This window comes from Schistocerca americana, chromosome 2 (assembly GCF_021461395.2).
Source record: "Schistocerca americana isolate TAMUIC-IGC-003095 chromosome 2, iqSchAmer2.1, whole genome shotgun sequence".
Taxonomy (NCBI): domain Eukaryota; kingdom Metazoa; phylum Arthropoda; class Insecta; order Orthoptera; family Acrididae; genus Schistocerca; species Schistocerca americana.
In genome coordinates, this window is record NC_060120.1 from 1020332686 (window position 1) to 1020348983 (window position 16298).

Below are 16298 nucleotides of genomic sequence, written 5' to 3' on the forward strand. Positions count from 1 at the left end.
AAAGTGGCAGGGGTAAAATACAGAGAGCAAAACGCTATTTCCAATTTGTACAGAAACCAGATGGCAGTTATAAGAATCGAAGGGCACGAAAGGGAAGCAGTGGTTGGGAAGGGAGTGAGACAGGATTGTAGCCCATCCCCGATGTTATGCAATCTGTATATTGAGCAAGCATTAAAGAAACCCAAAGAAAAATTTGGAGTACGAATTAAAATCCATAGTGAAGAAATGAAAACTTTGAGGTTCGCCGATGACATTGTAACCGTGTCAGAGACAGCAAAGGACCTGGAAGAGCAGTTGAACGGAATGGACAGTGTCTTGAAAGGGGGATATAAGATGAACATCAACAAAAGCAAAATGAGGATAATGGAATGTATTTGGATTAAATCAGGTGACGATGAAGGAAAGGATTAGGAAATGAGACACTTAAAGTAGTAGATGAGTTTTGCTATTTGGGGAGCAAAATAACTGATGACGGTCGAAGTAGGCAGGATATAAAATGTAGGCTCGCTATGGCAAGGAAAGCGTTTCTGAAGAAGAGTAGTTTGTTAACATCGAGTATAGATTTATGTGTCAGCAAGTCTTTTCTGAAAGTACTTGTATGGAATATAGCCATGTATCGATGTGAAAAAGGGACGATAAATAGTTTAGAGAAGAAGAGAATAGAAGCTTTCGAAATGTGGTGCTACAGAAGAATGCTGAAGATTAGATGGGTATATCACGTAACTAATGAGGAGGTACTGAACAGAATTGGGGAAAAGAGGAATTTGTGACTAGAAGAAGGGATTGGTTGGTAGGACACGTTGTGAGGCATCAAGGGATCACCAATGTAGTACTGGAGGGAGGCGTGGAGGGTAAAAATGGTGGAGGGAACCAAGAGATGAATACACTAAGTAGTTTCAGAAGGATGTAGGTTGTTGCAGCAATTACTCAGAGATGAAGAAGCTTGCACAGGATAGAGTAGCTTGGAGAGCTGCATCAAACCAGTCTCTGGACTGAAGACCTCTACAACAACAACATGGATTTTTACGTTATTTACACTGCAAATGAAACCACGACCTGAGAAGACTTTATTTCTTTTGTGTCGTCTCGTTGTCACTGTAGGCTTACACCGTGGGAAGCAAGGAGAGGATGGGTTGTTTGGTGGCCAATATCCTCTTCTACACTCCTGGAAATTGAAATAAGAACACCGTGAATTCATTGTCCCAGGAAGGGGAAACTTTATTCACACATTCCTGGGGTCAGATACATCACATGATCACACTGACAGAACCACAGGCACATAGACACAGGCAACAGAGCATGCACAATGTCGGCACTAGTACAGTGTATATCCACCTTTCGCAGCAATGCAGGCTGCTATTCTCCCATGGAGACGATCGTAGAGATGCTGGATGTAGTCCTGTGGAACGGCTTGCCATGCCATTTCCACCTGGCGCCTCAGTTGGACCAGCGTTCGTGCTGGACGTGCAGACCGCGTGAGACGTCGCTTCATCCAGTCCCAAACATGCTCAATGGGGGACAGATCCGGAGATCTTGCTGGCCAGGGTAGTTGACTTACACCTTCTAGAGCACGTTGGGTGGCACGGGATACATGCGGACGTGCATTGTCCTGTTGGAACAGCAAGTTCCCTTGCCGGTCTAGGAATGGTAGAACGATGGGTTCGATGACGGTTTGGATGTACCGTGCACTATTCAGTGTCCCCTCGACGATCACCAGTGGTGTACGGCCAGTGTAGGAGATCGCTCCCCACACCATGATGGCGGGTGTTGGCTCTGTGTGCCTCGGTCCTATGCAGTCATGATTGTGGCGCTCACCTGCACGGCGCCAAACACGCATACGACCATCATTGGCACCAAGGCAGAAGCGACTCTCATCGCTGAAGACGACACGTCTCCATTCGTCCCTCCATTCACGCCTGTCGCGACACCACTGGAGGCGGGCTGCACGATGTTGGGGCGTGAGCGGAAGACGGCCTAACGGTGTGCGGGACCGTAGCCCAGCTTCATGGAGACGGTTGCGAATGGTCCTCGCCGATACCCCAGGAGCAACAGTGTCCCTAATTTGCTGGGAAGTGGCGGTGCGGTCCCCTGCGGCACTGCGTAGGATCCTACGGTCTTGGCGTGCATCCGTGCGTCGCTGCGGTCCGGTCCCAGGTCGACGGGCACGTGCACCTTCCGCAGACCACTGGCGACAACATCGATGTACTGTGGAGACCTCACGCCCCACGTGTTGAGCAATTCGGCGGTACGTCCACCCGGCCTCCCGCATGCCCACTATACGCCCTCGCTCAAAGTCCGTCAACTGCACATACGGTTCACGTCCACGCTGTCGCGGCATGCTACCAGTGTTAAAGACTGCGATGGAGCTCCGTATGCCACGGCAAACTGGCTGACACTGACGGCGGCAGTGCACAAATGCTGCGCAGCTAGCGCCATTCGACGGCCAACACCGCGGTTCCTGGTGTGTCCGCTGTGCTGTGCGTGTGATCATTCCTTGTACAGCCCTCTCGCAGTGTCCGGAGCAAGTATGGTGGGTCTGACACACCGGTGTCAATGTGTTCTTTTTTCCATTTCCAGGAGTGTATATAAGATCTGCCACCTAGTGGTCGCCCACAGTCAACGGCACCAGCTGATAACCGCTACATACAAATTATGGCTCTTAGGTACCCTGAGGGCCAATGACTTTGCCGCAGTGGTGACACCGGTTCCCGCCAGATCACTGAAATTTAAGTGCTGGCAGGCTGGGCTAGCACTTGGATGGGTGACCATCTGGTATGCCGAGCGCTGTTGGCAACTGGGGTGCACTCAGCCCTTGTGAGGCAAACTGAGGAGCTACTTGACTGAGAAGTAGTGGTTCCGGTTTGGTAAACTGACATATGGCCAGGAGAGCGGTGTGCTGACCACGTGCCCCTCCATATCTTCATCCAGTGATGCCTGTGGGCTGAGGTTGACACGGCGGCCGGTCGATACTGTTGGGCCTTCATGGCCTGTTCGGGAGGAGTTTAGTTTTTTTTTTTATATATAGGTAGCATGAAGACAAAGCACCAGCAGCGTGCACTGTCTGTTTGAAGGGCAGCTGGAAGGGGGGGGGGGGGCTGTGTCGGCCCAGGGAGTGTGAAACGGTCCCCATACGATACTTTGGCATCTACAGGGGTTGGATAAACATTTGGAAACACCACGAGAAATGCATGAATGAGCATAAATGCAAATTCTGGCCACACCTGCAGGTTGAGATACTGTATTTCACCACGAACGGCACCTTTGCAGTGTCCTAAATGCGTTGTAAGTGGCAGTCATGGTCAGAACAGTGTTTTGTGTAGTTGAGGGTGCATTACGTCGGAGCCAAGTGAAATCGAATATGGTAAATATTTGGTGCTCGTATGGTGAGAGCTTCCATGATCAAGGTAGCCAAAGCATTTAGTGTTCCCAGAGGCACCGTATCGAAGATTTACACTGCATACAGGAAAAGCGGAAAAACATACCGGCTGACGCACTCGATGAACGAAAGTGTGGGTTGCATAATCGTGACAGACGTTCATTGAAGAGGTTTGTGACGAAAAATATGAGGACGACAGCTGCAAAAGTCACTGCGGAACTAAGTGTCACAGTCACTAAGCCTGACTGCAGCGAAACAAAACTACGAGAGCTCCACAAACTGGGAATTGCAAAGGGAGTTGGAATTCGGAAAGCACACATAGTGATGCGAATGCCTGTAACAGGTAAACGTCGTGCCGAAGCCACAAAACCTGGACTATGGAGAAATGAAAGAAAGTAATTTGGTCAGGTAAGTCTTGTTTCACACTAGTTCAAACTTCTGGCCGAGTTTACCTCCCAAGAGTCAAACATAACGGGAGTTCGGTTATGGTTTTGACAACCATATTGTGGTATTCCATGGACACCGTGGCTACTCTGTAAGGTCGCATCACTGCCAAGAATTATTGACCATTTTGGCTAAGCAGATTCATCCGTTGTCACAGTGTTTGTTTCCCAATGGTGATGCTGTGTTCCAGGACAGCAGGACTACTGTTCAGAGAGTTCACATCATCCAAGACTGGTTTCGAGAGCATGAGGACGAATCATCGCATCTCTTTTGCCCAACACAGTAACTTTTGTGATCTACTACGGAGAAAATTGATGCATGATCGCTATCCACCTCCATCATTACCTGAACTTGCAACTATTTTGCAGGAAGAAGGGTATAAGATTCTGTGGTGTCACCGCCAGACACCACACTTGCTAGGTGGTAGCCTTTAAATCGGCCGCGGTCCGTTAGTATACGTCGGACCCGCGTGTCGCCACTATCAGTGATTGCAGACCGAGCGCCGCCACACGGCAAGTCTAGAGAGACTTCCTAGCACTCGCCCCAGTCGTACAACCGACTTTGCTAGCGATGGTTCACTGACAAAATACGTTCTCATTTGCCGAGACGATAGTTAGCATAGCCTTCAGCTACGTCATTTTCTACGACCTAGCAAGGCGCCATTATCAGTTCCTATTGATGTTGTGAAGAATATACAGACAAGAGCTACGTCAACATTGATGGATTAAAGTTAAGTATTCCAGCAAGTACCACCATTTTCTGAAGTCTGAATTCCTTGTCCTGTTCCAGACCTCACGCCAGCCTGCGTGAGCTTAAACGCGTGCCTTTCGGCTTCCTCCAAACTCCGTGGGTTAGCTTCTGCCAATCCACAACAGATTCTCTTGAAAACCATACACATATTTACCCATTTCTAGATTACTAGTAGCCTTTTGAATGCCAAAGGGTTTCCTATACCTATTAGGCATGGTAATGTGTTGTGATTTTGCTGTTTCCATATCTTTTCCCACCCCCTCGCCCCTCCCCTGTCGTCGTCAATTACGAGCAACAGTACAAATACACCTACACTGTGCTCTATGAAGAAGGTGGGCTGCAACAGAACAAATGGAATGACACCTAGGCGAGTTGCATTGGCTACTCTTCACTGATGAGTGCAGGATTTGTCTGCTAATGAGTGTCTCAAAATAGTGTGGATGTGGTCAGGTACGAATGTAGATATAAGGTATACAGTCCCATAGGCAGCAAAGTGGTCCAATCATGATCTGGGACACTCTCATATTCGGATTTCGGCTGCTTCTCATCGTTGTCGATGGTAACTGGAAGGTTTTGCAGTACTGGGACAGGTTTTCTCCAGGTCTCAACTCAATATTTCGACGATGAGTTCCTCTTTGAAGATAATAAGACACAATCACATCTACATCTACATCTACATCTACATGCATACTCCGCAATCCACCATACGGTGCGTGGTGGAGGGTACCTCGTACCACAATTAGCATCTTCTTTCCCTGTTCCACTCCCAAACAGAACGAGGGAAAAATGACTGCCTATATGCCTCTGTACCATCCCTGATCTCTCTTATCTTATCTTCGTGGTCTTTCCGCGAAATATAGGTTGGTGGCAGTAAAATTGTACTGCAGTCAGCCTCAAATGCTGGTTCTCTAAATTTCCTCAGTAGCGATTCACGAAAAGAACGCCTCATTTCCTCTAGAGACTCTCACCCGAGTTCCTGAAGCATTTCCGTAACACTCGCGTGATGATCAAACCTACCAGTAACAAATCTAGCAGCCCGCCTCTGAATTGCTTTTATGTCCTCCCTCAATCCGATCTGATAGGGATCCCAAACGCTCGAGCAGTACTCAAGAATAGGTCGTATTAGTGTTTTATAAGCGGTCCTCTTTACAGATGAACCACATCTGCCCAAAATTCTACCAATGAACTGAAGACGGCTATCCGCCTTCCCCACAACTGCCATTACATGCTTGTCCCACTTCATATCGCTATGCAATGTTACACCCAAATCTTTAATCGACGTGACTGTGTCAAGCGCTACACTACTAATGGAGTATTCAAACATTACGCGATTCTTTTTCCTATTCAGCTGCATTAATTTACATTTATCTATATTTAGAGTTAGCTGCCATTCTGTACACCAATCACAATTCCTCTCCAAGTCGTCTTGTATCCTCCTACAGTCACACAAAGACGACACCTTCCCGTACACCACTGCATCATCAGCAAACAGCCGCACATTCTTATCCACCCTGTCCAAAAGATCATTTATGTAGATAGAAAACAACAGCGGACCTACCACACTTCCCTGGGGCACTCCAGATGATACCCTCACCTCCAATGAACACTCACCATCGAGGACAACGTACTGGGTTCTATTACTTAAGAAGTCTTCGAGCCACTCACATACTTGGGAACCAGTCCCATATGCTCGTATCTTAGTTAGGAGTCTGCAGTGGGGCACCGAGTCAAACGCTTTCCGGAAGTCAAGGAATATGGCATCCGTCTGATACCCTCCATCCATGGTTCGCAAGATATCATGCGAAAAAAAGGCGAGTTGCGTTTCGCAGGAGCGATCCTTTCTAAAGCCGTGCTGATGCATGGACAGCAACTTCTCTGTTTCAAGGAAATTCATTATATTCGAACTGAGAATATGTTCGAGAATCCTGCAACAAACCGATGTTAAGGATATTGGTCTGTAATTTTGAGGATGCGTCCTTCTACCCTTCTCATATACAGGCGTCACCTGCGCTTTTTTCCAGCCGCTCGGGACTTTACGTCGGGCAAGAGATTCGCGATAAAAGCTAAGTAAGGAGCCAATGCAGTAGAGTACTCTTTGTAAAACCGAACTGGAATCCCATCAGAACCTGGCTATTTATTTATTTTCAACCCATTTAGCTGCTTCACAACCCCAGGGATGTCTATCACTATGTCCTCCATACGGGAATCTGTACGAGACTGAAACGGCGGTATGTTTGTACGATCCTCCGGCGTGAAAGATTTCTCAAATGCTAAATTTAAAAATTCAGCTTTCGTTTTGCTGTCTTCCGTTGCCAGGCCAGACTGATCAATGAGTGACTGGATGGAAGCCTTCGACCCGCTTACCGATTTTACGTAAGACCAGAATTTCCTTGGGTTTTCAGCAAGATCTTTTGCTATGGTATGACGGTGGTAGTGGTTGAATGCTTCGCGCATCGCTCTTTTTACAGCAGCACGAATCTCTACTAACTTTTGCCTGTACTCATTCTCCCGATCTTTCTTGTACCGCGAGTGCAACTGCCTTTGCTTCCTGAGCATTCTCCGAATTGCGCTGTTAAACTACGGTGGGCCTTTTCCGTCCGTAACCCACTTTTTCTGGCACATGCTTGTCCAATGAGTGATTTACAATGTGTTTAAAATTTGCCCATAATTCTTCCACGTCTATCGTACCGGAAGTAAATGAAATCGATTCATTTACTAAGTGGGATGCTAACAACTGCTTATCTGCTCTTTCTAGTAAGTATACTCTCCTAGCCTTCTTGCCGACCTCATCCGCATCTTCCTCCGGGAGGCTGGAATCAAACGAATGGAATGGCCCGCGGTATCTCCCGGCATGGCCTTCAGTATACCCAGCAGCGGATGAGATCGATAGCGGCTCAGTGACATTATAGTTAGCAACCGACAGGAGATCTGTCACGTCTGCTTTGGTTAGTATCTAAAAAGAATTCCGCCGAAAATGCAGCGATTTGTTTTCGCCTGACTTGTTAACCATTTGTAGCTCTGAGAAGCGTCATGAGTGGCGAATTTCGAGTAAAACCTACACATTTATCTTGTTGCCATATTAAAATTTGCTTCATTAGCCGAAACACAGCGGAGTTTACACAGTCGCACCTCACTAATATATTGCGCAGACACAATTGCAAGAGAATCCTGAAACAGTGTGAGACGCCCTTCTAAGCCCGCACGACAGGACAGGTAGTTTAAGTTGTGGGAAGGGGCCAAAATAAGTGGCTGTCAGTTACACTCGAACATACAACCTTTTATTTGATCAAACATTACAAGATCCAAGAAAAAAAATTTTTTAAAAAGAAACACAGCTGTAGTTTTGGAACTTAAAATGGTTCAAATGGCTCTGAGCACTATGGGACTTTTCTGAGGTCATCGGTCCCCTAGAACTTAGAACTACTTAAACCTAACTAACCTCATCCATGCCCGAGGCAGGATTCGAACCTGCGACCGTAGCGGTCGCGCGGTTCCAGAAGGTAGTGCCTAGAACCGCTCGGCCACCTCGGCCGGCTTTGGAACTTAATTAGCGGCTGAATGCGGCGTACACTGTCATGTCTTTAGGGCAAGACCACTTTAATTCAAAAACGGCTGAAAGTCAATAACTTAAAACTCAACTAAAATCAGAAATTTAAAAGGCAAAGCCTTATCTTAAAACAGTTCCTTACTTAGGCTGAAGGCCCAAAGAATCTGATCCTTTAAAAGCAAACAACTTAAATTGAAAATCGGCTGAAGGCCCAACGCTTAATACTCAATAACATTAATTTTGAGAATGCCAAAGGCTGAAGCCCCCAAGAATCTGACACTTTAAGAGCAAAACAACTTAAATTCAAAATCGGTTGAAGGCCCAACACGTAAGACTCAATAACGTTAATTTTAAAAATGCCAAAGGCTTTTTATGTAAAACAGTTCTTAAATTAGGCTGAAGGCCCAAACCATCTGACGCCTTAAGGGCAAAACAATCTTAATCTAAAAATCGGCTAGAAGCCATACAAGTACAGACAACAAGAACAAACAAGAAAATCCAGTACACCCAAGGGAGCTCAAAAGTTCTTAGGGTCGGCCTGGAATTCAAACACTAATGCTCACTTAGGTGAGACAGGAAGTCGGCCCAACCATTGTCAATCTGATGACAACCCAACTGACAGACAGTCAATGGACCCACCGACAAGATAACCTGCGCTACACCCGACCAGCACACAATAGAAAGTTCAATGGAACAACGTAGAAGGTGTTGGCGCCCACAAACAATTATACGTTGAGCTGTCAAACTACTCACCGTGCTGGACAGTGACAACATGATGAGGAAAATACACTGCCTGAATTTACGTCAACGGCCAGGGCAGGTAACTGGCACGTTAACGGCCACAAGGCAGAAGATTTCGCTGGTGTACTTCAATTCAAATAACCAAGTACAGTTAAACTCCACTGGAGGGTGGCTAAAATTTGCCAACCTAAAAACACACGTTGTTACTCACGGGAATATCCCAACAGCCGACAACGGACTCCAAATGACACAATGTGAACAGTCGTGACTTGTTGGTAGATTAAGTCAGAACTCAACTTTCATGTCCAGGATTGGTGAGCCACGAACCTCGTGGCAATGGGAACACCACCACACACTCCAACACCGCATAGAGGCTGCCATCGGGGCCGGCCAAACTACGCACTGCGCAGATTTCCTCGCTGCTCCACGCCAACCGACCAACTCCCACGCCCGGAAACGGTGAAAGGACCAAAACTACGTCGGCCGACCGTCCCGGTCCAATCTCCCTCCACCGGAAAGTTCAGGTGTGTCGCCAGCAGTCGGCGAACAATGGCTGTCCGCGCCTCACCGGCGCTCCGTCCCTGATTTCACTGGTGCTGCATCCCGACTGCACTGCTGGTCCGCTTCCAACCGACTGCCAGACACACGACAACCCAGAAATACTATCGCTCGCTCCAGAGATGGTACGACTGTGCAGTTATCGATATGCGTTGCTGCTGCCGCTCACGGCAAGTAAGGCGAGACGTTAGTGACGCCAGTAAATGGAATAAGAAAACGAGGTGGGAGTACTGTAATAGAAGATGACAAACAATAAATGGGATAAACGCAAGCCATGCACGGCTCACAGTGGTTTAATAAGTTTATTGAGGAATGGAGGAAAAGTATCTTATGAAAAAGCACATCCCTGGTACAAAATAAATGTGTAATGTCTTACCTTATGTTGTTCCAAAACCCATAGCATTCCTAGGAAAAAGTCTGCAGTTAGTGGAATAACATGTTAGATAATGAAGTTTTGCATAATATGATATGGCAAAATACTCTCCTCTTTGACTGCTATCATTTGCCATTATCTCATTTTGATATCTCAAACTGTGTATGAAATATGAGAAATGTTGTGGATATTTCACTCTAGCCTTATTGCTGGCGCGGCGCGATCGCAAATGAGTGTACTACGTCAGATCAATTTTCTCGAGATTGGTGACCAACAGAGATCTTCACCCAAGTCTAAAGAAAAATTCAATGTGTCAGCTAGATTTCATATGCAGCAACATAGTGTGTAGTATGCGCCAAACATAAAACCATACCAACACCTAATTTTCATTGAAAATGTTTGTGAATTTCGTGGAGTGTTACTTCCCCAAAAATGAATTTTTTTACCGAATAGTTTCTGCAAAATCGTTTGAGAAAGACTGCAGGGCGTGCACCTCAATTCTGCCATCGCCAATCGCACAAGAAGGGTATCAAATTTGTACAGTCAGCCACCTATTAACAGGTTTTTCTGCGTCTTAAGGATGGTCTCCAGGCAGCACAAGGTGTGATGCCATATACGCAGGGTCTGCCTTTGACAATGGCAACGGACACGTCCCATTACGGCATTGTTGCAGTTTTCTCTTACAAGTTGTCGGATGATTGTGGGAGCTCAACTGCCTTCGCCTGCGAAACGTGAAATTCTATGCAGCTCAGCTATTCTGTAACTATCTTTAGCTATATTTTATGGGGTCCAGAAGTTTTTTGTGCAAAGCTCCTGGATAAGATGGCGTGGCATCCACCATATTGGGCGTTGTTTTAAGCGGATACCATTGTGAAATCATCGCCCCACCATCCATCATGTCAATGCAGATTGCCTATCTTACCACCTTCTTGGCCCTGACGCAGAATTCGTTCATGAAGAAACTGTTTCATTTGCCATGGATCAACATCTACAACTAACCTGGAACTATTTGCCACTGACCTTATGTAGTTTAGGATCAGTGTCGTCCCGCAATTCAGTACTGAGGAAGGTCCAGAGAGGGAGGCCAGGGCATGCCTTCTGCCATGCCAGTCTGGCTTTTGCAGTTATTTGCACAGCACTAACAGTTCAACACCACATCGGGCATCTTGACGTTGACTATGGAGAACACTGATTACTTGGTCGATTTTCCATCTCTGTTTCCACTTGCATGTTACAAATCCTTCATGCTTCACAGTAGGGGATGATGTATAGGGGATGATGCACATGAAGGATTAACCAGGTGGCACGCTGAATGGTCTGGCATCTATACAATACCAACACTGAATGCTCATGCTACTCCTGCTGTGACTGCTCCCTTAACCAGACATATCTTACACAATGTTTTCAAGCGTCCACTCTGACCACCCTTGGGAGAGGAGCCACATAGTTTTTGCCAGGCCATAGCAAGAAGCTATGTGACTGCTGGAGATGGACACCCTCTCAAACTTCCTGAACGTGTTATGTATGCCATCCGCTACCTCGTCTCCCACCATCTGTGCCCTTGAGAGGATTTTTGCTATTGAGTGAATACTTTGCACCTTGGTGTCAGACCTCAGTTGACGTCGAATCAGTTCCAGGTCTTCTGTCACCATAAAGGCATCGATAATTAGAACACTGTCCCCTTTCACCCCACATCCAATTGGGCAGACGGTCTCTACATTCAAATCCCATATCCAGAAGCCTTGCAGATGTCTTGGAGCAAGGACATCCTGCACAGCATCTTTGAGACGTATATTTTCACCCCTGTCAATGGGGTCAGTCTTGCACTGGTGCTGACATCGCATCCTGTTACACTGTTTGCGTCTCATGCTGCATGCCCAATCAGTGTACAGGCCTACCTACACATAGGGTTCCTGCGTCCGAGCACATGTATCTGGTCAGTATCTGGTGTGGATCCAAGGGTTCATTGGTCACCACAGGGTCCGTCAGCTGACATGGCGAGGCATGTCCGCCTGAACTGACACCAGAACCTATTCTGGCCACAAATGTAGCCACAGTCAGCACCCCCAACCCCATCTCCAACACCTGGCCTGGATATGAGAGTCACCACCAACTGGGTCCATGCCTCCCTCCTGACACCTCTCATTTCAGTATGACTACCACCTGTGCATCACCATTCATCAGCAGGTAGGTGAGAAGTCACGGTTTGGGAATCTATGGAGATGGAACCACTTCTATCCCAACCTTCCCTCATCCTGGGCAACAGGGTAGCCTGTTGGCATGACGCACTGTCACCTCACTGTCCCTGCCGGCCTCAATCAGGTTCCTGATGAGGCCGACTGTGGTGTCACCGCCAGACACCACACTTGCTAGATGGTAGCCTTTTAAATCGGCCGCGGTCCGGTAGTATACGTCGGACCCGCGTGTCGCCACTATCAGTGATTGCAGACCGAGCGCCGCCACACGGCAGGTCTAGAGAGACGTCCTAGCACTCGCCCCAGTTGTACAGCCGACGTTGCTAGCCATGGTTCACTGAGAATTACGCTCTCAATTGCCGCGACGATAGTTAGCATAGCCTTCAGCTACGTCAATTGCTACGACCTAGCAAGGCGCCATTTATCCTTTGCTATGTATCTAATGAAGCATGTACAGTAACAAGACCAATGTCACCAATTGTGGATTAAAGTTAAGTATTCCAGCAGCTACGTACTTTTCTTTATAGCATTCATTACGTATCCTGTTTCAGACCTCACGCCAGCCTGCGTGAGTTTATGCGCGTGCCTTTCGGTTACCCGTCACTGTGGACTGGCTGTCTTGTCAGTCCACTACACCGACCACAAGACTATGGTATTAGATCTTCTGGCAAAGAGTACTATCACTCCACCCTCCCACCCCATCGGCATTGGCACAGAGTGGGGCATTTTCAGGTCTAGCTGCCCGCTTCATCAGTAGATGAGATCGATAGTGGCTCAGAGGCGCTACAATTAGCGGTTGACATGAGCCACTGATCGAAGGGTCATGTGGGCGTGGCCACTTGCAGCACACAGCCAGGCCAGCGGCCATAAGTCAGTCTTATTATGACTATGCATAGCAACGACAGTTAATGCGTCGCTGCTATTGCATATCGATCCTGCTTTTGGACATTGACTTTCTGGCTATCGTTATAGGCGGTTGTTGGCATTGCATACGACGAACTTGCCCTTTTTTAAGGATTACTCGTTTTCTTGTCGAGAACATACATAAAAGACCCGATTGAGTTTTTCCTGCATATATTACGGAGCAAAACTTCTCTGGATAATGACCGTTCGTAGTGTCACACATTGCACAATATTTGGACAACAGAGCATATAGTCTCCAGGCGCGCTAACGGGATGATGTCAGTCCTCATTAGTGCACCTTATAATAACTTTATTTGTTCTCGAAAAATTGTCCATCTATGAGATGAACGATCCGGACGAGTGTTTTTCCTTCGAAGCAGCGCGTTTGGGATCTGCTGAACATTGCAGTATATCGTTGCAGAAACCCTCCTTTCTCTATCTCTCTCTCTCTCTCTCTCTCTCTCTCTCTCTCTCTAAGAACAGTGTCAAACGTTACCCGGTAACAGATTGCGATTTCTCAGCTGTACAGAGCAGTGTACCTTTTGAACAGAGCCCTTTACAGCAACAGACTCCTTTACAGCAATTTTTTTTGCTAGTTTCGTAAAGCTAATTATTTAAATCTTTATTGCTCTTGAAACTAAAACCATACTCGTTCACATAAAAAATTTTGAACCAGGTATTAAGTTTATTAACACAATCTGACTAGTGGAGTTTATAGAATATTACCCAGACAGTAAACATTTACTTTATAAGCGCAACGAATTATAATGGGCACAGCGAAAGAAAACTGAATTCCAGTAAGCCTGAGCAGTCATACCAAATATTTCACAAGCATAGAAGTGTTTTTAGCAAGATGGCTTATAGCCATTTGCAGTGCACTGGGAATGTCCTCCGCGTTTGATATAATTACATGCAAAACAGGAGACATCAAAGAAGCACACTTTCTATAGCACAAGTCTTCGTTTCTGCTTCCTGCATCAGCTCCAGAAGCTACCTTGTTTGCCGAAAGATATGCACAGATATGTAAAGAATAATATTATGGTTATTCCCGTAAACTGCAATGAGAAAATCATGAAGTTCTACTACTGGAAGTAACCAACCAACCTGTTTCCACATCAAGCGATTGTGTACACAATTTTTCAATGTAAGTCGACCTAATTCGTTTAAAAAGGAGAATGCATGACAAGGAGAACAACTGTAAAGTGTTTTCAAATGTAAATTCATCTAACTGTTCTCAGCAAACTGAATGTCACAACAGTATAGTCTATTACTCAAGCCTAGGGAATAAGTGGCACACAGATAGCCAAAGTGTAAGAAACTGAAGAAAACACGTATCAAAAAGGACTTAGAAAGTCTCGCTGACAGAGAGAGCGACTAAATTGATCGTATTACCATTCGGATAAATTATTAATAGTAAACAGATTCGGCACCGAACCTCGAAATGTACTCTCATCACAAGCAGTCGATAACCAAGTGTGAGACGCGAGTCCGTCACGTGAAAGTTAAAGCAATTTAGTGACGTGAATTAAGAGAATAGTTAAGCGTGAACTACAAGTTCGTTGTGAATAACTAACCAGATCATATAGCAAGTGCGTATTTACTGCATACAGCTTAACAGCATCTCAGCGACCGGTGTCCAGCAACACGCGGCATTCGACACCAGAAACACATCCTCTCCCCGTCCATCGGAACACAAGAGTAGTCTATTCAAAACTCAAACCTAGCGTCCCTAGCGCGGTGGGTAGCGGTCTGATTGGTTTGTTCACCCGGAAACCCAAAGCGTACTTCCTGTAAACGACACAGACTACCACACAGGTAAGCAAGCTGTTCACAGTCGTTACTACATACGAAACAGCATTAACACTGCAGCTACAAGTACACGAAATAATTAAAACGTGGACAATAAAAAATTAAATGTGATAGTTGCAATGTAACAGCCAACTCTCACGATCCTCTGCAAGATATTCCGGCACTGTTTTGAGCTGTGTTTTTACTAAAAAAATATTTTGTCAATTTTTTATTATTCCAGAGAACTGGCCTGTAAGGAAACTGTAAGTTAAAATATATAATACGTGTCAGTTCAGATAAACTCAGAGACAAATATTTCCAAGGGCAAAGGAAACTAATGTGTGACTTTTTTATCATCTTATCACCGTGTTGATACCGTTTTAGTTTGTTGTTGACCAGCACGTTAAGGAAATTACACACAGTTTAAAGCCAAATTGGCTGTTAATTGACAGTGACAGTTGGAAAAATGTGAAAAAGGTTTTTCAGAGATTGGTAGCAACCACAAATTTTGTTCACTTACTCGAACTATTTCGTAAATCAACATTTTTCGGAATGCAAACCTCACCATCAGGCTACAATAGCATTGCATAAATACTTAACAGAAGTACACACAGATACCGAAGTTTTCGTTTAGAATCCTGGCATGTCCTGTGCCCATCTTTGTTCATATGAAATGACTGTCCTCTTGCCATGTGCTCTGTTATCGCCTTTGCTGTGGCTTCTTGGATCTTGTTAAACACTGTTTATACATTTGCAAAGCACACTTAAAACGTGTCATCACGATCGACTCCATTGTGCAAACGTATCTAAAGTGCCCTTTGCTACCTTATAAACAGTTGTTAACAAGATGTAAGGATACATTGCAACGGAGGTAATAGGACACATCACAGGAAGATAACCATTTCATATGAGGAAAGATCGTCACAGCACAGACCAGGACTGTAAAGAGCAACTTTAATATCTAGATGTACTTTTGCTAAATGTTTGTTGTACTGCCATTGTGACGCGAAGGTGATGTCTGCACGTCGAACCATACTACTTTATCGAATAATTCACGCCTATGAACAAAATCTTTGACTGGTGGCCGTCTCTGAAAAACCTATGGTATTGCTTGCTTTGCTATGCGTTAGTTCACATCTGTTTCTGTGACTTATAAGTTGTTCGTCTGAAAATTAGTAATATAGTTTTTTGTAAGAAGAAGTGTTGAGCTGTGAACAACGGCAAATCGTTTGTAAGCCTTTTCAACTGTTATCTTGATCACGTCTGATCAGATATAAGAGACCTTCGTTTCAAGATTTAAGATAAGATACTTGGAATGTACTTCGAAACGCAGTTCCAGTTCCATCTAAATGGCGACCTTTGGTAACATCTTTGAATTTTGTTCAAGGGTTATCGGATAGCACTGTGACATGTTTACGCAGTTGTATTACCGATAGTACTCTTAGAATGCGTTACATAAATTTTAGTCACGGTATTCATTGAGACAGTCAGCTGTTTCGGGCAACAGTGTCTAGATGGGAGATATAAGCGCCAACTGACAAGGATTACAATAGCGTATAGACAGATCTCAGTACATCAACTCATATAACGATTCAATTATTGACATCAACAACTGGTGAGCGC